The sequence below is a fragment of the Cervus elaphus genome, chromosome 9 (genome assembly GCF_910594005.1).
Source record: "Cervus elaphus chromosome 9, mCerEla1.1, whole genome shotgun sequence".
NCBI classification, from domain to species: domain Eukaryota; kingdom Metazoa; phylum Chordata; class Mammalia; order Artiodactyla; family Cervidae; genus Cervus; species Cervus elaphus.
This window is the reverse complement of record NC_057823.1, coordinates 81,841,960-81,869,521: the sequence shown is the minus strand read 5'-3', so window position 1 is coordinate 81,869,521 and position 27,562 is coordinate 81,841,960. Positions and strand designations below refer to the sequence as shown.

At 37.9% G+C, this 27,562-nt stretch overlaps 1 protein-coding gene and 1 non-coding gene across 5 annotated transcripts in view; both read left to right on the top strand.

The window, feature by feature from the left end:
- The window catches only part of SSBP2 (single stranded DNA binding protein 2), a 297,868-nt gene that overhangs the window by 44,046 nt on the left and 226,260 nt on the right, over positions 1-27,562 (top strand). The window lies entirely within an intron of this gene.
- On the top strand, positions 20,033-20,165 carry LOC122701164. The gene has a single exon (XR_006343001.1). It is a non-coding gene; the product is annotated as a small nucleolar RNA SNORA42/SNORA80 family (small nucleolar RNA).

The following is a 27,562-nucleotide window of genomic DNA, read 5'->3' as shown; positions in this document are numbered from 1 at the left end:
TGGACATATTTTTACATTTTCAGAAAGGTGAAAAATCCATCTTAAATTCTTAGAAACCGCAGATCATTTAGAAGTTTCTATTCTTTTTCCGTTTACGATTTAATTCCTTAAGTTCTTGGAGAACAAATTGGACATAAATATGTCGTTTCTGGGTTTCTCTTTTTCCTTTTTCACATTTCCATATGTCTGTATTTTGTATATCATGAGCTAGATTAAGATTTGTTAGTAATTGTGAGTTGTAATTCAGATATCATTAAGGGATTACTGGGAACTGGGCACACAGTGGTGGAAAAATGAAGGAAACTAAGGCGATTTGCTTAACTGCCCTGTAGAAGAGAAAGCAGGAGAGAGGGAGGGGGTAAGACTTAGAAAAGAAGGGTGTAAAAGAGATCAGGAGAAAAAAATTCAGAGAGACTTATTTGTATAGTTGATTATGTATTTGCTTCTGTTTCCATTTATTTAATTTACTTGTTCTTTGCTTACTGAATTTTAAACTTCCAGAAATGGGGGCCATTGCTTCTGCTGCCTTTGCAACTCCCAGATCCTAGTAGTGTCAGCTCAGTTATCCATCGAGAGATTATCTGCTTTGTGTTTTAGCCTTTGCAAATATAGCTTTCAAGTTCTTATTGACATAAGTAAACAAAGAGAGTGATAAAGACTTTTTGAGTCATTTCACTATTTCATGCTTGCTTTTACACTCTTGTGCAGTTTGGCTCTTAGATCAGACTATTCATAGTCAACCTTTAACTTTGATTCAGAATGAATTCGTTGTCTTACTTTTTTTCCCCCCTTAAAAAAAACAAAAGCAATTTACAGTAAAAGTGTTTTTCTAGTAGATTTAATTGTCTTTAAATTGATTTTTAGTCCCTGCCTCTCCCAGTTATCCTCCACCTAGGGGTAAAGATCAACCCCAGAATACTGTTCTTTTGTACTTAGTTAAAAGACCATGCTTGGATCGCTGGTACTCTGCTGACTCCTAAGGACCTGGGAAGTCTTTCGGCATCAAAGACAGCTTTAATTGGGAAACACAGGCCACATATACAAAGTTGATATGAAAGGTATTTTAGTAGAATTTTCAATATGAACTAGAACATTAATTTTCTGGTGTTCTCTTATGAAAATAAATATTCAGTTACCTAGCTTCAACTATAATTCTCTTCCCCAGCAAAAGAGAACAATCAAATACAAATATAGCAAATTAAAGAAAAAAACAACAAACTACTGGTTTTTAAGGCTGCTCTAAAAAATTTGAGGGACAAGTCCTCTATCTCTAACATTAAGCAGTGATTCACAGTTAAGAAAAAACATTGAAAAGCTTTTCAATTAACTCATTAAAGTGTTGCTATATGTGTTATGTAAAGCATTGTTAATTCTAGAAAATTAAACCCTATTGTATTCAATGTACATACAAATAATTGTTTCTGCTCTATTGTGCTATGTGCATAACTGTGTCATAGTTTATATGAACCTTTGTTTAATCACTTCCTATTTCCTTTGCTGTAGAGGGATCTCCTCGAAATTAGTTACTCATGTCTCTGAGCTCAGGTATCCAGTTCCTGGAATATAGCAGACATGGAACAAGTTCAGAAAAATTAATCATTATATAGTTATGAATGTTTCTGGGTGGTTTTGTTTATTTGTTTTTTAGTGGGGATTGCTATTGTAAAAATTAATAGATAAGGAAATATTGACCATGATATGCTTTAATTTGCACTGTGTATTTGATTTAGTTTTTGATTAACATCTGAAGTCATTAGTCTCTCTTCTGGGCTTCCCTGCTGGCTCAGAAGCTAAAGGTCTTCTGCAATACAGAAGACCCAAGTTTGATCCCTGGGTCCAGAAAATCCCCTGGAAGCAGGAGTGGCTACCCACTCCAGTACTCTTGCCTGGGAAATCCCATGGACAGAGGAGCCTGGAAGGCTAAAATCCATGGGATTGCCAAGAGTCGGACACAACGGAGTTACTAACACTTTAACTTTGTTACTGAGGAAAAAATGTAGGGATCATGTATACCTTTTTTGTACCTTTGCTTTTTTTCTTAAGTGAATTTTAAATGTTGCATCATAACATTTTCTATTTAATACTTTGTACATTTCTAAGAACTGTCATACATGTTATTAAGCCTTATCTTCACAACAACCTAAAAGAGGTATAGGTAAGGAAACTGAGGCAGAGATTTTTGCCAGAAGTTACCAATTTGAAACCTACGATTTAGGACTTTAAAATTTCTAGCTTATTGCTATTTTACATTTACCTTGCAGATACCTTTATGTTGGTTTGATAAGGCTGCTGAAACAAAGTGTCATACAGTAAGTATGACTTAACAACAGAAATTTTTGGTCTCACAGTTCAAGAGGCTAAAAGTCCAAAATCGTACCCTTGGCAGGATTAGTTTCTTCTGGGGGCTATGAGGGAGTAGCCTGGCCAAGCCTCTTTCCATCCTTTCCCTGTGGTTCTTTACATCATCTTCCCTCTAAGCAGGTCTTTCTCCAAATTTCTTTTTATGAGGACACCAGTCATATTGGATTAGAGGCCCACCCTATTCCAGTATGACCTCATCCTAACAAATTGCATCTACAACAACCATGTTTCCAAATAAGGTCACATTGAGGTACTGGGGGCTAGTATTCTAAAAAATCTTTTTTGGGTAGGGACTGTTTAAGCAATAACACTTAAACCTTTTAGTAAAAGAAGCCTGACTGGAGGTCAGGACTCTTTTTTTTTTTCCCAGTAGCTTAAGCTTAATAGAAACTCATTTGATCTTCACTGCACTGTTAAAGCTGAGCGCCGAAAGCGCTGAAAAATTGATGCTTTTGAACTGTGGTGTTGGAGAAGACTCTTGAGAGTCCCTTGGACTGCAAGGAGATCCAACCAGTCCATCCTAAAGGAGATCAGTCCTGGGTGTTCATTGGAAGGACTGATGCTGAAGCTGAAACTCCAATACTTTGGCCACCTGATGTGAAGAGTTGACTCATTGGAAAAGACCCTGATGCTGGGAGGGATTGGGGGCAGGAGGAGAAGGGGACGACAGAGGATGAGATGGCTGGATGGCATCACCGACTCGATGGACATGAGTTTGAGTAAACTCCGGGAGTTGGTGATGGACAGGAGGCCTGGCGTGCTGCAATTCATGGGGTCGCAAAGAGCTGGACACGACTGAGTGACTGAACTGAACTGTGCTGTTAACTCTCAGATGAAATTAATTTAATGCCAATGGAAGGCACTTTTGACAGAACTCTCCCTGTTCTGGTTCTTAGAGCTATAAAGTTATCTAATGAGTAGTTTGTGGAAATACCCCTATATATAATTTTATTTCCCTGGAATTTTCTTATGTTAGAATACACAAAGTTAACTGAGAACCAAGCACTCCTCTTGGGGCAAATCTCTAAGGTAAATCTATCTGTCACTTCCTGCTCCAGCTGTCCTCTTGTGCATCTAAATGGCCCTGCTTCCCTGGAGGACTTAGGCAGATGTTAGAAGAGTCTCTGAAGGAAACCAGGTTAATCAGACTATCAAGCAGCTAGTTGGTTTTTTTTTTTTTTAAAGATTATTCCATAAATAAATGGTGAGAAGATTTAGAAGGAGACAAGTAGCTCGTTAGTGTTATCTAGATAAAATCCCAATTAACTAAACCTGGTAACCGACCTGTTTAATTTGATAACACCCTCACCCCTACCACCACCACTGTATCATGCTTTAAGGGAAAGAAGTAACACGAACACTGTTCTGGGCCACTAGACATTTTACTGGATTGCCTTCATCTTACATGTATCATCATCATCACTCTTAGGATTGCCAGTGATTGATACTGAAGAAAATTTTAATTTTGAGGCAATGAAAAATTTTTGGTTACACACAAGTTGGCTTTTTGTGCTTATTAAAGCTGGAAAGTAAACAAGTATCTGTTAGCACAATTTCTTTATTTTAACATAGGCTAAACCAAAAAATGCTAGATTAGATCCACACACTTGAGTTCTTGCCCTGATTCAGTTCCCAGCTGCCTGAATAACCTCGGGCAAGTTACTTCACCTTTCTTGGCTTCCTTTTTTATTTGCAAAATGAGAGATTTGCACATTCAGATGTGAAACTTTATTATTCTGTGAAGTAATTTGTGTACTTACTTTATTTAAGGTGTTGTACAGGATTTAAAGAAGGGAAAGAAATGTTCCTTGTCTTCAGAGAGGTTATAGAATTGATAGAAAACTATGATACGTGAAAGGCTAAATGGCAGTATAAAGTAATAATATAAGCTGAAACATAATAGATCCTATGAGTGATAATGGATCATAAGTACTATGAGTTCTGAGATGAATGAGATAGATATGTGTAGGGTGGAATCATTGAAAATAACTGCACAGGGTTAGCGATTAAACTAATTTCAGGAAACTGTGTTCACCTTGCAATAGATGAAAAGCACAGAGGTGGTGGTTGTTGTTCAGCCGCCCAGTCATGTCCGACTCTTCTTGTCCCCATGGACTGCAGCACGCCAGGCCTCCCTGTCCCTCACTGTCTCCCGGTGTTTGCCCAAATTCATGCCCATTGCATCACTGATGCCATCCTGTCATCTTATCTTCTGATGGCCTTTTCTCCTTCAGCCTTCAGTCTTTCCCAGCATCAGGAGTTGACTGTTCACATGAGGTGACCAATGAGGTAACTTTTCCAATGAGTTGACTGTTCACATGAGGGGACCAAAATATTGGAGCTTCAGCATCAGTCCTTCTAATGAATTTTCAGGGTAGATTGACTGACTTGGTCTCCTTGCTGTCCAAGGGACCCTCGAGAGTCTTCTCCAGCAGCACAGTTCAAAGGCATCAGTTATTCGGTGCTCTGCCTTCTTCATGGTTCAGCTCTCACAACTGTACATGACCACTGGAAAGACCATAGCCTTGACTATATGTACCTTTGTCGGCAAAGTGATGTCTTTGCTTTTCAACATGATGTCTAGGTTTGTCATAGCTTTTCTGCCGAGAAGCAATCATCTTCTAATTTCCTGACTGCATTCACCATCCACAGTGATTTTAGAGCCCCGAAAGAGGAAATCTGTTACTACTTCCACCTTTTCCTCTTTTTGTCATGAAGTGATGGGGCTGGATGCTATGATCTTTTAGTTTTTTTAATATTTAATTTTAAGCTGGCTTTTTCACTGTCCTCCTTCATCCCCATCAATGGGTTTTTTAGTTCCTCTTTGCCTTCTGCCATTAGAGTGGTATCATCTGCATATCTGAGGTTGCTGATGTTTCTCCCACCAGTCTTGATTCTTATCAAGACTAGAATTTCATGCCTGGGAATTATTACATTATTAAATGAAAACTTATCAGGCCTGGAATTTCTCATGATGTGTTCAGTTATAGTATAAGTTAAATAAACAGGGAGACAGTAAATAGCTAGTCCTTTCTCAATCCTCAACCATTCAGTTGTTCCATATAGGGTTCTAACTGCTGCTTCTTGACCCACATACAGATTTCTCAGGAGACAGGTAAGATGATCTGGCATTCCCCTCTCTTTAAGAGTTTTCCACACTTTGTTATGACAAACAGTCAAAAGGCTTTAGCATAGTCGATGAAACAGAGGTCGATGTTTTTCTGGAATTCCCTTGCTTTCTCTATGATGCAGCGAATGTTGGCAGTTTGATCTCTGGTTCCTCTGCCATTTCTAAACCCAGCTTGGATGTCTGGAAGTCCTTGATCCGTGTAATGGTGAAGCCTGGTGTGCAAGGTTTTAAAGCATGATCTTACTAGCGTCAGAGATGAGTTCAGTTGCCCAGCGGTTTGAACATTCTTTAGTACTGGCCTTCTTGGGAATTAGGATGAGGATTGACTTTTTCCAGTCCTGTGGCCACTGCTGGGTTTTCTAGATTTGCTGACATGTTGACTGCAGCACTTTGATAGCATCATCTCTTAGAGTTGTAAATAGCTCTCCTGGAATTCCATCACCTCCACTAGCTTTATTGACAGCAGAGCTTCCTGAGGCCCACTTGACCTCACACTTCAGAATGGCTGGCTTTGGGCGACTGACTACACCATTGTGGTTATCTGGTTCATTAATGTCTTTTTTGTACAATTCTTCAGTGTATTCTCTCCATCTCTGCTTGATGTCTTCTGCCCCTTCACCATGACAAGGCAGTGATCCATGAAGGGGAAAGGTCAGAGGAGTACCCAGCAAAACTGTAGAGACTGGAGCCATAAGTAATATTTGTTTAAATGAAGTAAGGTTGCTTATAAAGTACAGCACATACTAATCATAGGTATATTTGGTTGCCTGCATGTCCAGATTGGAATGCCTTAGCACTTTTTAAAAAATTCATTTTTAATTGGAGGATAATTGCTTTAAAATATCGTGATGGTTTCTGCCATACAACCGTGTGAATCAGCCATGAGTGTGTGTGTCCCCTCCCTCTTGAACATCTGTCCCTTCCCTTTGAACCTCCCTCCTAGCCCCAGTCCATCCCACCTCACTAGGTCATCACAGAACACCTGCTGCTGGTGTTATACAGAAACTTCTCACTAGCTATCTATTTTACACATGGTAATATACATGTTTCAATGCTACTTTCTCAATTCGTCACATCCTCTCCTTCCCCTGCTGTGTCCAGAAATCTGTCCTCTACATCTGCATCTTTGTTCCTTAAGTTTTACTTGATAGAAAGTGTTTACGGTCAAATAATTTAAAGATTTTTCTGGTAGTTTTTCAGTATAAAAGTCAGGAATAAAATGAGGGAGCTGAAAGAAGGCTTGGCTTAGAAGAATTCTAAAGTTCAGGGCAACAGTTCTAAGTAATTGGTATTACACAGTGGTTGATTCATTTCAGTTCAGTTGCTCAGTCGTGTCCGACTCTTTGCGACCCCATGGACTGCAGCACACCAGACTTCCCTGTCCATCACCAACTCCCGGAGCTTGTTCAAACTCATGTCCATCAAGTTGGTGATGCCACCCAACCATTTCATCCGCTGTCATCCCCTTCTCCTCCTTCCTTCAGTCTTTCCCAGCATCAGGGTCTTTTTCAAATGAGTCAGCTCTTCACATCAGGTGGCCAAAGTATTGGAGCTTCAGCTTCAGCATCAGTCCTCTCAGTGAACATTCAGGACTGATCTCCTTCAGGATGGACTGGTTGGATCTCCTTGCAGTGCAAGGGACTCTCAAGAGTCTTCTCCAACACAACAGTCCAAAAGCATCAGTTCTTCCATGCTCAGCGTTCTTTATGGTCCTCTCACCTCCATACATGACTACTGGAAAACCCATAGCTTTGACTAGACGGACCTTTGTCAGTAGATTAGTTGAATCTAATTAAGATACATTTAATTGTCTTAGAGTGCTTATGGCTTTTAAAACCTAAAGTAGATATGTAAGCACATTTAAAATTTTTGCTTAAAAAATCAGTTGATTATTTTACTTTAGTTGTTCCCAGAAAATTTTGTAACATAAATATAATTTAAATTATACTTGTGACATTTAGTATTTTAAAGCACTTTTGTGAAGTAAATCTTTCTTTAGTTTGCCACTTATAATTTCTTAAGGAAGGTAAGTTATTATGTTTTCTGTTAGTAGATTCTTCAAGAATTTTAACATTAACTCTCTTTTAAAAGCACCAGTGTTTTATGTGGAGATTAATAAGAAAATAATAGAAAGTGTGTTAAACATATTTCCAAATTTCTTTATCTCCCATAGCACCGAGCACAAGAATGTTCACATTTTTATATATTCTGTGTTATCTGATGGATGACTGGTGGAGTGGGTGGGTAAATGGATGAGTGGGTAAATTGATACATTCAAATTTGTTTTATATACATATTTGTATGAATATACATATTTTACATATAAATATATACATATTTGTTTCTACATATACATATTTGTTTTATATATAATAGGTATTTTATATCTGCATATAAAATATTTTGTTAGGAGTAATTTGGATGAGAGTTTTTCAAGGTGTGTACCATTGAAAATGTTCTCGAAAAAAAGGTCTCTATAGCCAAATAGATTTGGAAATGTGGCATATTATGTTTGTGTCAAGAAACTGAGATTAGCACACTAAAGGTTCTAAGTGGTCCAGCAATAAAGAAACTTACTCCAGTTTAGCCCAACATTTCCACAATTGTGTGTGTCTGTTTATGTGTATGTATTTATGCATGCACAATTTGGAAAACAGTGGGTTTGTAATATGATGTAAGTGGTAGAACTAAGCAGATGGTGATATGGCAGGGAAATGGGAGCTGGTGATGGTCTTTCTTAAGACTGGTAGGTAACTGAGAAAGCATATGTAAGCTTACAATTTTTATAGAAGTTAGTGAATAGGATAGTGAAAACTGGCCACACCCTTTACAAATTGTAATCCTGCCCTCATTAATTGTATACCGCAGGGCAAGGACTGGGAAAGGAGCAGGAAACAGTACCGGGTGACAGGGGAGGGTCACCTGCCCTCCACCTCGCTGCTCAGTAACACCAGCGCCAGCGCTGCTCTGTGACCGCAGCGTCAGGTCGACTCAGCGGGGCTCAGACTGCCTGGCTTTTTGCCTGGCTTGGGTGTTCACTCAGCGCCTCAGCTTCCAGGTTTCTGCTCAAAGTGTCAAAGAAACAAAAGCAACAGGAAAGCTCCATTGGCATTTATTCTGATATTTTAGGTTATAGATATCTTCAGCTCTATCTCAGTACCTTTATTATATATGAAAATAGAATAAATATAATAAGGAAACAAAATGTAGAATTTGTGGGTACAAGGGAAACCTTAGCACTCAATTCTGGATCTGTAAATTTTAAAAAAAGTTTTTAAAATAAGCGGAAAGGTAATCTGAAGTAAGCTGACTTTATTAAACTCCTTTTTGAAGAGAAAGCATTAATAAGCATTAATAAATCCAGTGTCTTCTATTACTAGGAAAATAAACGTGAAGACTTAGACTCAATGCTTAATAATTAAGTGAGAGAAGAATTGAATTTAAATAACAGAGTTTTAAAGTCATTTATTTTGACTTTTTTCCCCTGGATATATGTTTGCATTTCCCTCTGGGCCTCTTCAGATAACCTGATCTGCTTCTCTCGTCCCACAGAATCACTGAATGAATGCTGAATTTTGTGTGTCCATCTGACGGACAGTGCAGATGATGGTGGAGGATGCTAGTGCTTTGAGAGTCCTCCTGGGCTGAAAACACTGCATGTGTCTTCTGTCATGACTGTGCATGTGTTTTGTCGTGGCTTAATATCTTCAAAATAATTTGTGTTCTCAAAGCTCACTTTTAAATCTAATTTTGAAACTTCTATTAAGTTATTTAATTAATTTTTAAAAAGCTGTGTAAACACTGAAGGTTCTTATAATTTAATGGGCAAACTGCTTTACCATTTAATCCTTAATTAAATATTGAACCATTTTAATAAAGTGGCCACCACACGAAGAATACGCAATAAGATATGTGGGGGGAAAAAGGAGGGGGAGAGACAGAGATCCCTCGTTAAAATGACCAGCTTGTCTTTTGTAGTAAACAGTGGAGACTGTGTGTAAATATCTGTTCTTATTCCTAGTTACTGGAGCTTGAGAATGTTAAGGTTTAGACGTAGCATGAGAAGTCACAGTTCTTATACTGTCCAGGAGTTCAATTGGGATTTTAATGGCAGCTTGGAGTGGGTCACAGATCTCTTAGCAGGATAAAGGCTATGAAGATATTATGTAGCTGTTTACGGGGACATAATGGAAAGAGGCAAAAACTAGTTGGACTAATTGCGACTATTGGACTCCTTGCGACCGTATGGACTGCAGCCCACCAGGCTTCCCTGTCTTTCATCCTCTCCCGGAGTTTACCCAAACTCATGTCCATCAAGTCAGTGATGCCATCCAACCATCTCATCCTCTGCCGCCCACTTCTCTTCCTGCCCTCAATCGTTCCCAGCATCAGGGTCTTTTCTAATGAGTCAGCTCTTTGCATCACGTGGCCCAAGTGTTGGAACATCAGCTTCAGCATCAGTCCTTTCAATGAATATTCAGGATTGATTTCCTTTGGTTTAATATCCTTGCAGTCCAAGGGACTCTCCAGAATCTTCTCCAGCACCACAATTTAAAAACATCCATTCTTCAATGCTCAACCTTCTTTATGGTCCATCTTGCACATCTGTATATGAATGACTATTGGAAAAACCATAGCTTTGACTATAAGGACCTTTGTTGGCTAAGTAATACCTCTGCTTTTTAATACAGTGTCTAGGTTTGTCACAACTTTTCTTCCAAGGAACAAGCATCTTTTAATTTCACGGCTAAAGTTACTATCCACAGTGATTTTGAAACCCAAGAAAATAAAACCTGTTTTATGGTTTCCATTTTCCCCCGTCTGTTTGCCATGAAGTCAAGGGACTGAATGCCATGATCTTTTTGAATTTTTTCAAAATGTTGAGTTTTAAGCCACATTTTTCACTCTTCTCTTTTACTTTCATCACGAGGCTTTTTAGTTCCTCTTCACTTTCTACCATAAGGGTGTTGTCCTCTGCATATCTGAGGTTATTGATATTTCTCCCAGCAGTCTTGATTCCAGCTTGTGCTTCATCCAGTCCTGCATTTCAAATGATGTACTCTGCGTTTAAGTTAAATAAGTAGGGTGACAATATACAGCCTTCCCTATTCCTTTGCCAGTTTTGAACACAGTCAGTTGTTGCATGTCCAGTTCTAACTGTTGGCTTCTTGACCTGCATACGGGTTTCTAAGGAGGCAGGTAATGTGGTCTGGTATTCCCATCTCTTTGAGAATTTTCCACAGTTTGTTGTGATCCACATAGTCAAAGGTAAAACAATAAAAGTAGTGACACCATTTGAATTGGCATTGGGTTGTGTGACATATGGGTTCTCCCTGTGGGGTTGGAGCACTAGCAGAGAATTCATGCTCAACTGTCTGGATAAAAGAGTAAATTGATTAAAAAAAAAAAAAGTAAATTGATAAGTTTGGTTAAAAAATAGCATTCCTACATTTGTTCAGAACTTATTGGCATTGTGTTTCATATACTTTGTATTTTCAGAATCTTGTTTTGGGGCATCCAGTGCTTTCCTTCCATTGCTTTGCATGAAAGCCCTGTGTATCAGTGACGCTGAGTAGTAGGAAGAAGCTATATTTTTTGTCCCTTCTAAATACTACAGGATCTTTTTTTCTATGAAAAAATAAATTTGACATTTATTTATTTCAAGGTTTGACTTATTAGTCTCATGTATCTTTCTTTGTAATCATCCTTGTTAATGATACAGTTAAACTTAAGTTTTAATCCTCTGTGAAAGCATCACTTACTATGTAAATTGGCATTCTAAGATAAAGGGGTTCAGAGGTGAGATGGGTTTATGGAATGGTACATACTGTGTATCTTTAGAGATTCTACATTATGCCAAAGGCTCTAAGAGTTGCTAAGGAAGTAATTATTTTAGTCCAGGGTTTCTTTGGAGGCCAGTGATAGAATAAAATGATGAGAATATCTGTTGTATTATTGGTTTTGTATTTTGCTGGGCTTGTTTTGATAGGACGAAAATAAAAGGCCTTATGAGATTAACCTAATCTCAAAGTTCGTTTCTATTTGAGACATCTTTAGTGGAATCATTTAGCATAGTGTTTGACACGTAGATGCTTAATAAAGAAAAGAATTCGTTCAGATTGATCAAGGATGGGCAGTGAAATACAAAGACTTGAGGATTAGAGGTTAAAGCATCTGCCTCCAGTGCGGGAGACCCGGGTTCGATCCCTGGGTTGGGAAGATCCCCTGGAGAAGGAAATGGTAACCCACTCCAGTATTCTTACCTGGAGAATCCCATGGACAGAGGAGCCTGGTAGGCTACAGTCCACTGGGTCGCAGAGTTGGATATGACTGAGCGACTTCACTTTTCTTTAGGCAAAGTTTAGTATTTCTGTAGAGTCCTCCTTCTTTGATTGCTCTGTGAAATATTGTCCTCCATTATCCCTTACCTGGTGGCTCAGATAGTAAAAATCTGCCTGCAGTGTGGAAGACCTGAGTTCAATCCCTGGGTTGAGAAAATCCCCTAGAGGAGAGTATGGCAACCCACTCCAGTATTCTTGCCTGGAGAATCCCCATGGACAGAGGAGCCTGGCAGGCTGCAGTCCACAGGGTCACAAAGAGTCGGACATGACTGAGCGACTTAAGCACATTATCCCTCTGGCTTTTTCTGGCTTCACAGTTGGAGTTAGGAGGTGGAGGATGGAGAGACTCAGGAGCTGGGAGACCCAGGATATGAGCTTTAGGAATCCTGGAATCCTGAACCTGGCTACCTCAGGTACTGTAATAGGGTTTCATTTAGGACTGCTTTTTCCTTTCTTTTATACTCATGATAGCCTATGCCCTTACAGGGCCTCAGCTGAAGTTGCTGCTGGATTGGAGATAATCAGGCCAATTGAATTTGTGACCATATTATTCTTCCCTTTTGCTTTAGAAATCTTGACGTCTTGAATAACTTGGAGGATTACATTTCAGGTTAAAGTCCTGCTTGAAGGAAAAGGAATTACAGTACTTTCATAATGTGGTCAAGTTCATCTATTTATCAATATATTCTGAGTGTTTACCATAATAATAATAGCTACTGTTTTAACCATAACATGCTAGGCATTGGGCTAGACACTTTATATAGCTGATCTCTAACTGTCACAACCACCCCAAATGGTAACTTACTGGGCAGTTCAATTTTGCAGGCAAGATAGGATCTCTTGAGAGATTTATGTTTGTTTTGTTATAGTTCTCTTCATATGATAGTCTGTAATTCATTTTTTAAAGCTTGTTTTTAAAGGCTTTAGTTAGGATTCGGTATAGGAGAGTAACAATAGGGGAAAAGTCCACTTATTTCTCATCTTTTAAAACTCATCTTTATTTTTACTTATTTACATATTTTCATTTTTTTACACATCCATTGTATTAATAAGTTTTGGCTTCCTCTTTTGTATCTTACTTAGAAGTAACCCAGTGGAACAGAAAGATGCTTGCTAAGACCAAGGACTTAATCTGTTTCCTTCATCTCCACTTTTCCCCCCCGCACTGCTTTTCATCCCTGTGAGTTAGGCATAGGCAGGGCATGGCAGTTATTGCAGAGATCAGGATTATTGAGGGAGGGTAAAGGCTGTGATGCTAAGATAATCATTTTAACTCCCTGTCCTGCTGCCATCTTGGGCAAAACTTGTGGCACCAGAGAGCTGCCTGGAAGTTCTTAATGATTTTTTCAGTTTTTTTTTTTTTTTTTTTCCTTCATGATGTGGGAATTGAAGAACGGCTACCCAGAGTAGATGCAATGAGCATTCAGTAATTATGACCAGCACTCTCCCTTACATTACACCTAGCAGTTATTGATTTAGACTGTTGCAGTATTTTTCCTGTTTTGATCTTGAATCTTTCTTAGTCTCAAACTAATACTTCACAATGTGTGATGGATAAGGACTTTGTAACTAACAAAAAGTTATATTAGTTTAGTTAAACTAGTGAATACCAATGTCATTCAGAGTACTTGTTAAATCAGAATTCTTTTGCTCAGTAAGCTTAAATTATGCACTTCTTTTGCTTTAGTAGGGGCTTCCCTTATGGCTCAATTGGTAAATAATCTGCCTGCAGTGCAGATGACCCCAGTTCGATTCCTGCATCGGGAAGATCTGCTGGAGAAGGGATAGGCTACCCACTCCAGTATTCTTGGGCTTCCCTTGTGGCTCAGCCTGCAATGCGGGAGACCTTGGGAAGATTCCCTGGAGAAGGGAAAGGCTACCCATTCCAGTATTCTGGCCTGGAGAATTCCATGGACTATATAGTCCATGGGATTACAAAGAGTAGGACACAACTGAGTGGCTTTCACTTTTGCTTTATTCCTTAAACTTATTCCTGACAGACTAAAATTGTAAAAATTTGTTGGACTCTACTGTCAACCATTGGCAAATTCCTTCTTTTTTTTTTCAAGTTGCACAGTGGAGATTGGTGTTTATTATTTTATCTGAACTTGGCAAAAGCAGGCACAGTTGAAATAAATGCCTTTTCTCTTTCCACTCCTCTTACTATCCATCAATCCTTCCTTACTACTGAAAATGAGTTATTTGTTTATAGGGTAATTTTTGGTGTGCACTCTCTTACCTTTTATTTTGAGCTATTTTGTGCCAATTATAAAAAATAGACTAGTATGAATTAAGAACTGTGGAAATAGGTGGAACATCTAAACAAAGGTGTTTATTAAATACCTGTAGTATAGATGGCACCATATAGTATATTAGGCCACCTGTTTTACTATTTACATATGAAGTGGAATAATTAAGCTTAATATACTAAAAACTTTTAAAATTAATTTTGATGATCCACTTTTTAGGTTGGTATTTTATGTTTAAAATATTTTTCTTTCTGTATATTTCCTTTGTAGTTCATTCATATTCTGTGTTAGTCATAGTTGAGTATTTTATTTTTAAAATAATTTTATTGGTGTGTAATTGATTTGCAATGTTGGGTTAGTTTCAGATATACATCAGAGTGAATCTGTTATACAAGTCCATGTATCCACTCTTTTTAAGATTCTTTTCGCAGATAGACCATTCCAGAGTACTGAGTAGAGTTCCCTGTGCTATACACTCGGTCGTCATTAGTTATCTGTTTTATTTTTAGTGGTGTGTGTATGTCAAACCCTGTCTTACAATTTATACACCCTGCTTTCCCCCTAGTAACCACAAGTTTATTTCCTACATCTGCAACTCTTATTTCAGTTTTGTAGATAAGTTCATTAGTAGCCTTTGTTAGATTCTGCATATAGTGGTATCATATGATATTTGTCTTTGTATGACTTACTTTAGTCTATTTTAAATAGTCACATAAATTTCTCAATATTATTTTTAGCCTTTGAGGAGATAGTGTCTTGAGAAAGAAATTGAATATAAAAATTAATTAGGATATAAAACACCTGTAAAGAACTTATTTTTCAAAAGGATGTATAGATGAGATCTTAGATAAATTTTTTTAGAAGATTTTACTTGAGGGGTAGATAATTTTGGCTTTATTTTTATAATGTCAGTGTTTGTTCATTTGACATATTTATCATCTTACTGTATCTTTTGGGTATGTGAGTAATCATTAGTGGATTTAAGGGATTTATACTTAACGGAATGTAATATTTTAATTGAGTGTTTTGCCTTGCCTATTTTGAGAACTAATTTTCTTCCTTAAGCGATTTTAGTCATCTCCAGAACATTAGACACTAGAACTGAAACCTCAGGTCTTGCTTCACTTTATCTTCAAAATTTTCAACTAAATAGTTAAGGAAACAGTAATATTAAAAATGTTAAAGCTAGTGATCATAGTTGTTAACTATTACATCTACCTTTTTGTGCTTTAGTTCTTGAAACAATTGTTTCATTTCAAATGATATTAATCTAATTAAAACAAAAGATCAGGCAAGTGATATTAATGAAGCATTCTATGTAAATAAATGCCAGGTTGTAAATTCCAATAAAAGCTGTCATAGACTGTTGTAATAAAAACATACCTAAGAGTATAACTATTTTAATGAATGAAAGAAGAAGTGGAACCAAACTTATCCAGGCAATCTGGATAAGTCTGAGAGAGTTTTCTACTGTGACTAGTCTTTTTTTCTTCTGCTTCTCAGCAGAAAATGTTATGTAGAAAAATGTTCTCAGTCCTCCATTTAATTTTTCTGACCAGTTAAAATCGAATGTTAACTTGCAGTGTTACCAGTGAAAGATGAGTTAATGTCTCATTTTTCAACTGGACAGACCTAATTTTTGATAGCCTGTTCTGGATAGGTAAGATTTTGGGTATGAATAGATTAAGTTTATTCACAAATGGAATCCCCGCTCATCTCAGGTAACCTGAAAGATTAAAGAAGACTCCTTTCTTCTCCGTCTCTGAAATGCGCTGTACTCTTCCTTAACTAATCATGGGTACAAGTTCATCATGCATGGAACAGTACTCTTGTGGATGTTGGGCTTCTTCCTGTCCTCAATCTCCTCTCACCTTTTCTTCCCCCCAGGTGGTTGTTGAGAGATTAAAGTGTGTCAGATGCTGGGTACAAGATAAAATGCTGAACAAGACAGTCAAGACTCCTGCTCTTCAGCAGCTTAGTTTTATCTCCTCATATTTTTAATTTCTTCCTCTAGGATAATATGAAAGAATAACTCCGCGTGCCGTCACCAGTGCTTAGGGAGGTTGTCTTTCAAAAGGTGGTTTGTATATTGGCTTATTTGATACAAGGGAACATATCCCCAAAGAGGAAATATTATAATTGTAATTATATTCCCAAATGGTACCCATAATATAGCTGAATTCCAGAACTAACAATATTATGGTCTCATCTTTGGGGATATAGATTCCAGCTGTAACTTTAAAATTCAGAGACTTTTTGCTTTCCAGCAATTTTAATAACTGAAGAATGTTCTTTCCTCCCCACCCCAATTTCCATATGCCTTAAACAGCAGGGGTGTTTCCATTTTTTCCCCCACCCACTGGCAGTCAGAGATTTCTTCGCCAACTGTGATAGTGATGATGATGGCAATAGGAGAATGAGTGTCCCCTGCAGCTGTGACAGGAAGGAGGTATGGACTTTGGGCAGTTAGGGGGATTGGTGAAGTAGTTATGCAGGGGGACAGATGTATGAAAGATCATTCAGGAGGTAGAGAAGCTTTTGCACCTAGAAGAGGAAGAACAGGAGTTTGGGGTAGATGGAGTAATAATAGGATGGATTCAAGATGGTGTTAAAGGGGAGTGGGGGCAATATAAGTTGGATGAGTAGAACAGGAAACTGGAGGGGAATATTTAACAATAGCTGCCCAAAAGGAAACTGGAATCTTGGCAGGCAGCCTGCCCAAGGACTTGAATTTCTCAGATGAGGCAAATTTACAGAATTAACATTTGCAAGTCAGGTTCTGCCTGTGTGCTGTTTCTTTTTATTGACACTTTCTTTTTTCTATAATATCATTAAGAAATATTTACTTTTAAGCCAGTTTTTTTTTTTAACATTTTTATTTATTTATTTATTTTGCCTTGCCAAGTGGTGTGAGGAATCTTAGCTCCCCACCAGGGATCAAACCTGTGCCCCATGCAATGGAAGTGTGGATTCTTTTTTTTTTTTTTTCTTTTTGCAATCATTTTCCCTCTATTAGCTAAAACTTTTAGTAGTTTAAAAATTTTTTTATTTTATTTTTAATCATCCATAGGTATACATATGTCCCTGCCCTGTTAAACCTCCCTCCACCTTCCCCCCATCCCAGCTCTCTAGGTTGTCACAAAGCACTGGCTTTGGTTTGCCTGCATCATACAGCAAATTGCCACTGGCTGTCTGTTTTACATATGGTAATGTATATGTTTCAATACTACTCTCTTAAGTTATCCCACCCTCTCCCTCCCTCACTGTGACCCCAAGTTTGTTCTTTATGTATGCATCTCCTTTGCTACCCTGCAAATAGCATCATCAGTACCATCTTTCTAGATTCCATTTATATGCATTAATATATGATACTGTCTTTTTCTTTCTGAGTTACTTCACTCTTGATAATAGGCTCTAGGATCATCCACCTCATTAGAACGGACTCAAATGCATTTTTTATGGCTGAGTAATGCTTCATTGTGTATATGTACCACAGTTTCTTTATCCATTCATCTGTCGATGGAAATGTGGGTTGGGAAGTGTGGGCTCTTAACCACTGGACCACCAGGGACGTCCTTCATTATGAAATATTTGAATGTCCATAGATCACATGGATCAGTTTAAAACCGTTTTTTTAAAAAATTAACTAATTTATTTATTTTAATTGGAGACTAATTACAATATTGTGGTGGTTTTTGCCATACATTTACATTAACATTACAGCCATGGGTGTACATGTGTTTCCCATCCTGAACCTCCCTCCCACTTCCCTCCCCATCCCATCCCTCAGGGTCCTCCCAGTGCACCAGCCCTGAGCACCCTGTCTCATGAATCGAACCTGGACTGGCAGTTGTTCAACATATGATAAATACATGTTTCAATGCTATTCTCTCAAATCATCCCACCCTCATCTTCTCCCACAGAGTCCAAAAGTCTGTTCTTTACATCTGTGTCTCTTTCGCTGTCTCTCATATAGAGTCATCGTTACCATCTTTCTAAATTCCATATATATGTGTTAATATACTGTATTGGTGTTTTTCTTTCTGACTTACTATGCTCTGTATAATAGGTTCCAGTTTCATCCACCTCATTAGAACTGATTCAAGTGCATTCTTTTTAATAGTCAAGTAATATTCCATTGTGTATATGTACCACAGCTGTCTTATCCATTTGTCTGCTGATGGGCATCTAGGTTGCTTCCATGTCCTGGCTATTATAAACAGTGCTGCGATGAACATTGGGGTACACATGTCTCTTTTCAATTCTGGTTTCCTCAGTGTGTATGCCCAGGAGTGGGATTGCCGGGTCATATGGCAGTTCTAATTCCAGTTTTTAAAGGGATCTCCACACTGTTCTCCATAGTGGCTGTACTAGTTTGCATCCCCATAAACAGTGTAAGAGGGTTCCTTTTTCTCTACACCCTTTCCAGCATTTATTGTTTGTAGACTTTTTGATAACAGCCATTCTGACTAGTGTGATATGGTACTTCATTGTAGTTTTGGTTTGCATTTATCTGATAATGAGTGATGTTGAGCATCTTTTCATGTGTTGGTTAGCCATCTGTATGTTTTCTTTGGAGAAATGTCTGTTTAGTTCTTTGGCCCATTTTTTTTTTTATTAGGTTGCTTATTTTTCTGGAATTGAGTTGCAGCAGTTGCTTGTATATTTTTGAGATTAATCATTTGTCAGTTGCTTCATTTGCTATTATTTTCTCCCATTCTGAGGGCTGTCTTTTTCACCTTGCTTATAGTTTCCTTCATTGTGCAAAAGCTTTTAAGTTTAATTAGGTCCCATTTGTTTATTTTTGCTTTATTTCCATTACTCTGGGAGTTGGGTCATAGAGGATCCTGCTGTGATTTATGTTGGAGAGTGTTTTGCCTATGTTTTCCTCTAGGAGTTTAATAGTTTCTGGTCTTACATTTAGATCTTTAATCCATTTTGAGTTTATTTTTGTGTATGGTGTTAGAAAGTGTTCTAGTTTCATTCTTTTACAAGTGGTTGACCAGTTTTCCCAGCACCACTTGTTAAAGAGATTGTCTTTTCTCCGTTGTATATTCTTGCCTCCTTTGTCAAAGATAAGGTCTCCATAGGTGCGTGGGTTTATCTCTGGGCTTTCTATTTTGTTCCATCAATCTATGTTTCTGTCTTTGTGCCAGTACCATACTGTCTTGATGACTGTAGCTTTGTAGTATAGCCTGAAGTCAGGCAGGTTGATTCCTCCAGTTCCATTCTTCTTCTTCAAGATTGCTTTGGCTATTTGAGGTTTTTGTATTTCCATACAAATTGTGAAATCATTTGTTCTAGTTCTCTGAAAAATACCATTGGTAGCTTGATAGGGATTATATTGAATCTATAGACTGCTTTGGGTAGTATAGTCATTTTCATTATTTTGATTCTTCCAATCTATGAACATGGTATATTTCTCCATCTATTTGTGTCATCTTTGATTTCTTTCATCAGTGTTTTATAGTTTTCTGTGTATAGATCTTTTGTTTCTTTAGGCAGGTTTATTCCTAAGTATTTTATTCTTTTTGTTGCAATGGTGAATGGTATTGTTTCCTTAATTTCTCTTTCTGTTTTCTCATTGTTAGTGTATAGGAATGCAAAGGATTTCTGTGTGTTAATTTTATATCCTGCAACTTTACTATATTCATTGATTAGCTCTAGCAATTTTCTGGTAGAGTCTTTAGGGTTTTCTATGTAGAGGATCATGTCATCTGCAAACAGTGAGAGTTTTACTTCTTTTCTGATCTGGATTCCTTTTATTTCTTTTTCTTCTCTGATTGCTGTGCCTAAAACTTCCAAAACTATGTTGAATAGTGTGGTGAGAGTGGGCATCCTTGTCTTGTTCCTGATTTTAGGGGAAATGCTTTCAATTTTTCACCATTGAGGATAATGTTAAAACTGCTATTTTTATGTGTTTGAAAGTCTTAATTAAAGTTGTCTTTAATGCATGGGTTTGGATTTATGGCAGGCTCGTCCCCCTGGGCCTCTCATAGTGTCCCATGCCAGAGCAAACGCGACCCCGAACCATTGCCTGGCCTCTGCCAGTAGGCTGCAGGCACTGAAGCGGGTTGCACAGTGGAAAAAAAAAAAAAGAAAAATAAATAAATAAATAAAGTTGTCTTTAAGTTACCTAATCTTTGTGATCTTTTCAAAGATAAATATTATATCATTTAGCATAAATAAGAACTGTAAAATCTGTTAAAAGAAGAAAGAACTGTTACAGTCATGTTAAGGGAGAAGTTTCTAGCAATAATCTAGTTAGCTTACATTAACCATATGTTTTTCATGTTGCCTAATTTTTACATTAAAGTCCTCAGCATATTAATCATAGTTTAAAAGATTCTTGGTCTGATAATTCCTAAACTCTTGCCATATCAAACTCTGGTTCCAGTGTTTGTTCAATCTTTTTGAACTGTGTTTTTGTCCTTTTGTGTACCTTGTAACTTTTTGTTGAAAGGTGGACATGAAGTGCTGGGTAAAAGGAACTGTAGTAAGAAGGCCTTTAGTAGTACAGTGGAGAGGTGGGGTGTGTATTCCCCCACCTGAGGAAGGATTGGGTCTCAGTCTTTGGTGAGCCTGTGTTCCTGGACCATGAATTTCACCAGTGCTTCTCAGTTTTTTGTTTTGTTTGTTTCTTGTTTTTGTTTTTTACCTTATTAGGTGGGATAGGATGCCTAGAGGATGCTGGAGTTGTATATGTTACTTACTCCAAGTAGGTTAGGCTCTGATGAAATCCCAACAGTTTGGGCTATAAACTGGTTTCTCTTGAGGGCAGGCCTTTTTAAGAATAGCATGCTCTAGTGCATTTCATGTGGATGTGAGAGTTGAACCATGAAGGATGCTGAGCACCAAGGAATTGATGCTTTTGTACTGTGGTGTTGGAGAAGACTCTTGAGAGTCCCTTGGACTGCAGGGAGATCAAACCAATCAATCCTAAAGGAAATCAATCCTGAATATTCATTGGAAGGACTGATGTTGAAGCTGAAGCTCCAATACTTTGGCCACCTGATGCGAAGAACTGACTTACTAGAAAAGACTATGATCCTGGAGAAGATTGAAGGCAGGAAGAGAAGGGGATGACAGAGGATAAAATGGTTGGATGGCATCACCAACTTGATGGACATGAGTTTGAGCAAGCTCTGGGAGTTGGTGATGAACAGGGAAGCCTGGCATGCTGCAGTCCATGGAGTCTCAAAGAGTTGGATGTGACTGAACTGAACTGAAATGCATTTCAGAATGGTTGCTTCCCCCAACCCCTAGCTAGAAGCATGAGGAGATTTTTCTCTGACATTCACTGTAAGAAACAAGTGGGCTCCTGGAGGTAAAATTCATGATGATATGGAGGCCCTCCATGACTGGTTTCCCCTGAAGCTTTTATCTCCCAAGCTTGTATATACAGAGTCTCTAGCACTTTGCCAGTTACAGTTCAGGTTTTCCTACTCAGGCACTGGTTTCTAGGGAGATTCCTTTTGCAGGGGTTTCCTCTGTGCTGTTTCTCTGTACCTGCCTATCTGCCTCTCCAGTGTTTGGGACAGTGGTTTGCCCAGTGACCTCACCCCTCTTACAGATCTGGGGTTTGTTGATTTTGCCATTTGTTCAGCTTTTTACTGTCGGATGAAGCCATTGCCAAATCTGGGCAGGCTGCATTTGCCATGTTTAGGTATCTGGTCCTTGTCCTATAGGTATGAGGGTCTACTGATGACCAAGGAAGCAACTTTAAGAGATTGATGGTTTTTTAATGATCTTTTGATTTCACAATGGAGAGGAGCAAGGAGATGAGAAAGGAAGACTAGTTCAAATACTATTACAGTAATCTGGGAAAGTTACAGGACATTGCCAGAGAAGATATATATAAGCCATAGACTCTAGTCTCTGGAATACTTAGTGGCTGAATTCATACCAGGCAAGAATAAGAAATTGAGGATGACTACCAGGTTTTTGGTTTGGACAACTAAATGGACATGTGTTATTAACTAGAGGAGGAACAGAGAGGAATGTGGCATTTAAGGTGCCTGGGGGATATTCAGGTGGTTGTGCCCAGAATACATTTGAATTAATTGACCTGGAACTTTTAGCAGCTCTGAGTTAGAGATAGAGGTTTGGTGGTGTCAACATGGACTGTTTTCTGTTGACTGGCATAGTAGGTCTCAGGAAAATGTGTAGAATTGAGAACAGGACCATGAAGTAGTCTTGAGGAATGCCAGCATTTTAGGGGTAGGAGGGAGAAGATAAGATATGGAAGAGAACGAATAAAGAGTGATTTGATGTGTTAAGTCTGAGGGAGTTATCACAAGAGTTATCAAATATAAACTAATAATAGAATAAACTAAGACAAGGATTAACCGGTGACCACATTTGACAGCACAGCAACAGCAGTTCAGGTAGAGCTGTGTGGAAATCATACAGTGGGAAGGGTGAAGAACAAGCCTGACTGAATCAGCACATGTACTTAAGAGTTGGTTAGGTTGCATATAATTGGAAACCCTAAAGAAGATTAAGATTTATTTCTTCTTAAGTAAAAGAAGTCTGAAGGTTGAGAATCCAGGGCTGAAATGGCAGTTCCGTGAAGCTGTCTTGGGTCTATACCACTTCTGTCTTTTTATTCTAGTGTTTTAGTAAGCTTGGGCTGCTATCATAAAGTACCGTAGACAGAGTGTCTTATGAAGAACAGAAATTTCTCGGTTCTAGAGGCTGGACGTCCCAAGATCAAAGTGCCATCATGGTGTGTTTCAAGGGAGGATGCTTTTCCTTGTTGTAGACTTCTTGTTGTGTCCTTCCGTGGTGGAAAGAAAGCTAGCTAGCTCCCTAGTCTCTGCCTGTCAGGTACTAATCCCATTATGAAGACGACTCTCATGACCTAATTACCTCTCAAAGGCTCCACCTCTCAATACCATCACATTGGAATTAGAGTTTTAGCAAATCAAATTAGAATTTTAACCAAAATCAATTTTGGGAGGACACAAACATTCAGTTCATTGTATTTGACATTCCTAAAGTGGTCTCATGGTCCAAGAGGGAGGCTGGAACTCCAGCAGTCATACCAACCTTACAGGCTGAATGTGGGATATGGGAATGTAGAACAATACCCCTTTGTGTAAGTCTTCCAACTTAAATCTCTATCTCCTTGGCCAAACTTGAGGAAGGTGAACACACCCAACTTCAAGGGAAATAGGGGAATATTACCTTTTAGTTGGGGCTTCCATGGTGGCTCAGATGACATAGAACCGTCTGCAATGCAGGGGACCTGGGTTCAATCCCTGGGTCAGAAAGATCCCCAGGAGAAGGGAATGGCAACCCACTCCAGTATTCTGGCCTGGAGAATTCCATAGACAGAGGCGCCTGGTGGGCTACAGTCCATGGGGTTGCAAAGAGTCAGACACGACTGAGTGACTTAACACACACTTTTTAGCTGAGACATAATATTGAGACAGGCTGGGACCTGGAACCCTGTGCTGCGAGGGCTCCAACTCTTGCACCTGGACAAACCTCTCCTAAAACAGCAAAATACAAAGAACTAATTAACTAAAAACAACCTCATGCATAAATAGTTGGGTCATATTTTGGACCAAAAGATACAAAAGACCAAAAAACTCATCTGTCACCTTTGAAGAACCAGGAGCAAAAACAGGGTACTGAGCATGCACCCTGCACTCACCATCACCAGAGGGGTGGGCAAAACACCCAAGTCACCCCTCCACCCAACACCTGGACACACCCCTACCCTCACCCCATAAAAAGGACAAGCTCGCCCCCACTCAGGGAGGGAGCAAGTGTGCAAGGGAACCAGTTACTTGTTCATGCTCCCTCCTGCTACAACAGGGGCCCCAGTAAAGCCTTGCCTGAATTTATCTGGCCTCTAGTCAATTTCTGTTGATTGGGGAAGGCCAAGAACCCTGGTTGGTATCAATATGTCAAGCTAAAAATTTGGTTTCTCACTGCTCAGAGGAGAGACCCCAAACAACTTAAGAGTCTCTGCCTTAGAAGAGGTTAAATGTGTGTGTGTGCGCATGTGCGTGCGTGTTTGAGGGAGGTGAATAAAAGCTTACTTAAAGCTCTGTAAATTCGGTTTCTCTGTTCTTTTGGAGCTTTTGTGGTGTTTCTCCTGGACATTACTATGGTTAATCCTAAGGGAACTATTAAAAATAGATAAATAGACTGCACCTGATAGTGTTTAGATCTATAAACCTTTCTGCTTTTAAACATTTAATTTTGCAGATACTTAGGGCTGTCACTTACGGAAGGCAGACCTTTGCTAAAATATTTTGCTTCCATTCTATAAATTATATTTTGGTATGCCAAGGAAATACTGAAATGACATAGTAATCTGGTTTAGTACCATGAACCTGTTATAAAATATTTTCTATTTAACTGGCTTTGTAATTGTCAACATTAGTGTAATTTATCCTCTTCAACTGTTTTGGAATAAAATGTATGGTTTCTAATTACAGGGTAGATTAGGTTAAAAGGATTAAACTAATGTAGAATGTAGCAATTCTCTACTAACATCTGGGAGAATTTGGCAAGAGTAAATATGTTTAGAAATCACATATTCTTTTAGATAAGAGTTTTATTGTGCTATGCCTCTTCGCACTTATTGATTGGAACTCTGCAGGCTCTGATTTTACCCGTCAAACCAACTTACATGAAGTCAGTTGACTAATCTTTAACTCGTATGGCTAGGTTTTCCCCATAAGTATAGATAGATAGCATGCTTTTATCTTCCATTTTTGGTTTAGAACTCTTGGGACATAGAGCCACATGATCTGCAGGAGCCACACAGACTTAGGCTGTGGAGAAACAGTTAATTTGCTTCATGTTTGAGCAGAGGAGCAGCCTGTCGGAGTGGTGGTTGTACAAGCAGCTGTTTAGGTTGACTTGGACAGGTAAACTTGCCACATTTCTATCTTTCACTTGGTCACAGAGTGATTATTTCCTGGGGAGTATAATTTCTTCATGAAAGGTATTGACTTAGGCTGTTTTGCAGTATTTTTCTAAATATAGCAGACTAAGCTTTGAGTCATATATCCTAATCTCAACCCTTTTACCATATAGTTCTGTTGATCTGGATGCCCCTCAGTTGCTCTGGGCTGTATTTTAGTGATACTAGGATTAAGCAGTCTTGTATTGAGTGGTATTTTAAAGTTCGACTGATCCAAACTTCTGTTTAATGAATAAAGCCCATGCAGTATCCCCGGCTTCAACCCATACTGTGCCTTTACTTTTTCAGAGATTGGACTCTCATGTTTTCCAGCCCAAAATGATTCTTTTCCCAGCCTATAAGATTTTTGGATAACTCTAATGGTTACAGAAAAGGTCTTTGGGATATCGAGTTGCAATTTGCCTTCTTATCACTTTAACCCATTGGTTTTATTTCCACCCTCTTTAGCCATGTGAAATGAGACCAATCCCTCTAATAGCTGACAACCTATTAAGGGTTTGAGCTTTCCCTTTCTTCAGGTTATGCATCACTGATACTTCATTACTCACAACTTGTCTTTTTTTTCCCCCTTGTCTTTCTAGGACTTATTATCTTTCCTTTTCTAGTTCTATACTGTATTAATGCATTTAAGATAAAATTAGCTCTTTTGGCAGGGTAGGCAAGTGCACTATTAATTCATATTAAACTTGCAGTCAACTAAAACCTGTCTTTTAATTTGGGCTATTGTTATATTTGTCAGTTCTACAAGATTTTTGTCAATACAAGATTTTTGATTCAAGTGCAGAGTTGTACATTTATTTTTGTTAACTTAATCTTATCAGATTTAGTGCAGTGTTTCAGAGTACCTGTTCTTTTCAGATACTAATGTAGGAATCTAAATATGTTAGTTATCTCAGTTTTATTTTCAAATTTGATGACTATGCTGTGATTGTTTATCTAAGATCAGGGAGTTAGTTTGATTATTTGTATATTTACTTAGGAAGTCACAGCCTCTTAGCTTACTCCTTTCATTGATTTAGGCACCCATGGATGCTAAATGCTTCTTTGTGCAATTGACTGGAAATTGAATATCTGGAGATTAATTTAGTAGAGGTTCCTGTATTTAATCCTATTATCTCCCCCTGTCTTTCTCTTTTATCTATTGGTTATTTTAGCTTCTTATGTAGGGATACACTTTAAACATTTATTTTAGATACAAATGTAACTGGAGAATCAGAATATCTTTATCTAAATGTATAGATATATAGGAAAAAATATTTATCTTTGATATGTATCTCTTTCTAATATTTAAAAATGTGGGTTTCTGCCTACATTTTGGGGTAAAAAATAAGCTTTTATATTCTAAAATTAAAACCTAAATTTTAATTAGGAAATTAATCAGTTCAGTTCAGTCTCTCAGCTGTGTTCAACTCTTTGTCACCCCATGGACTGCAGCACATCCATCCATAGGAAATGCCATAGGGAATCCCTTTTAGATTAATGTTTTTCTGAATTACTAATGTACATGAAAAGGTTATTTTTTAAAAAGTTGAAAAAGATAACTGGAGGAATTCTAATAAAAAAACTGTTAATAAATAATTAAATATTTGCTTTCATATGCTGTAAAATACTATAAATATAAGTTCCTATTATTACTCCATCATGTTTTATATAATGAAGTAAAATATATTGCATAGTGATAGGAGAAATCTGTCTCAATAATATTTTGTGAAACTATTTTTATTGCTTTAAGGTACATAGAGAATTTTATTTTGGCCACAGTGTTGTATATAATTTAGGTAATTCTTTCAGGCTATTATCCTTTCGTCAAACATCCTCTTTTCTTCCTGCTTATCCCATTTCCCTTAATACCTAGCTTAAGAACCATTTCCTCTGTTAGGTAAAGACCTTTTGTCAAGAGTCTCTTACAATGGTCTCTTCCTATTCTGAATTCTTGATGTTTTGTTGCCTGTGTGCCAGTCATATGCCACTTTGTGTTTACTGATCTTATTTTTAATTATATGTTTCTTCCCATTAACAAGTCTGAAAATTCCTTGAAGACAAAACTTATATCTTCTTCTGTTCTCTTTTTTTCCCCACCTTTGGTTTAAGAGCTAGAATAATGGTAGGAGCTTACTAACTGTTGATGGTGATGAGTTTATAAAATTTCTCATGTTTCAAAATAGTTTTTGTTTCTAATATTAGATATTTAGAATTATCTTTATGCTACTAATTTGTAAAAATTTTTCTTAGTGTAAAGATTCATTCTTTGACCATATTACTACAAATTCTGCTGTGGCGGGTCCTAAATTATTATTTCCTTGGTTCTCAGTACTTTACACAAGATAGATGTTTGCTTAAGAGTTGTCTAATAAAGAGATAAATAACTGGCATGAAAGATTAAATGCTGTAAATGTCTAAATATTTCAGACTAATGCTAGGAAATGAATTAAGTTGTAGGGAAAAACCCTGTGGTCCTAATTATTTTATATGGAACTTTAAAAAAAATAGCTCCAACTAATGATTAAAAATCAATTACCATACATTTATAACTTCT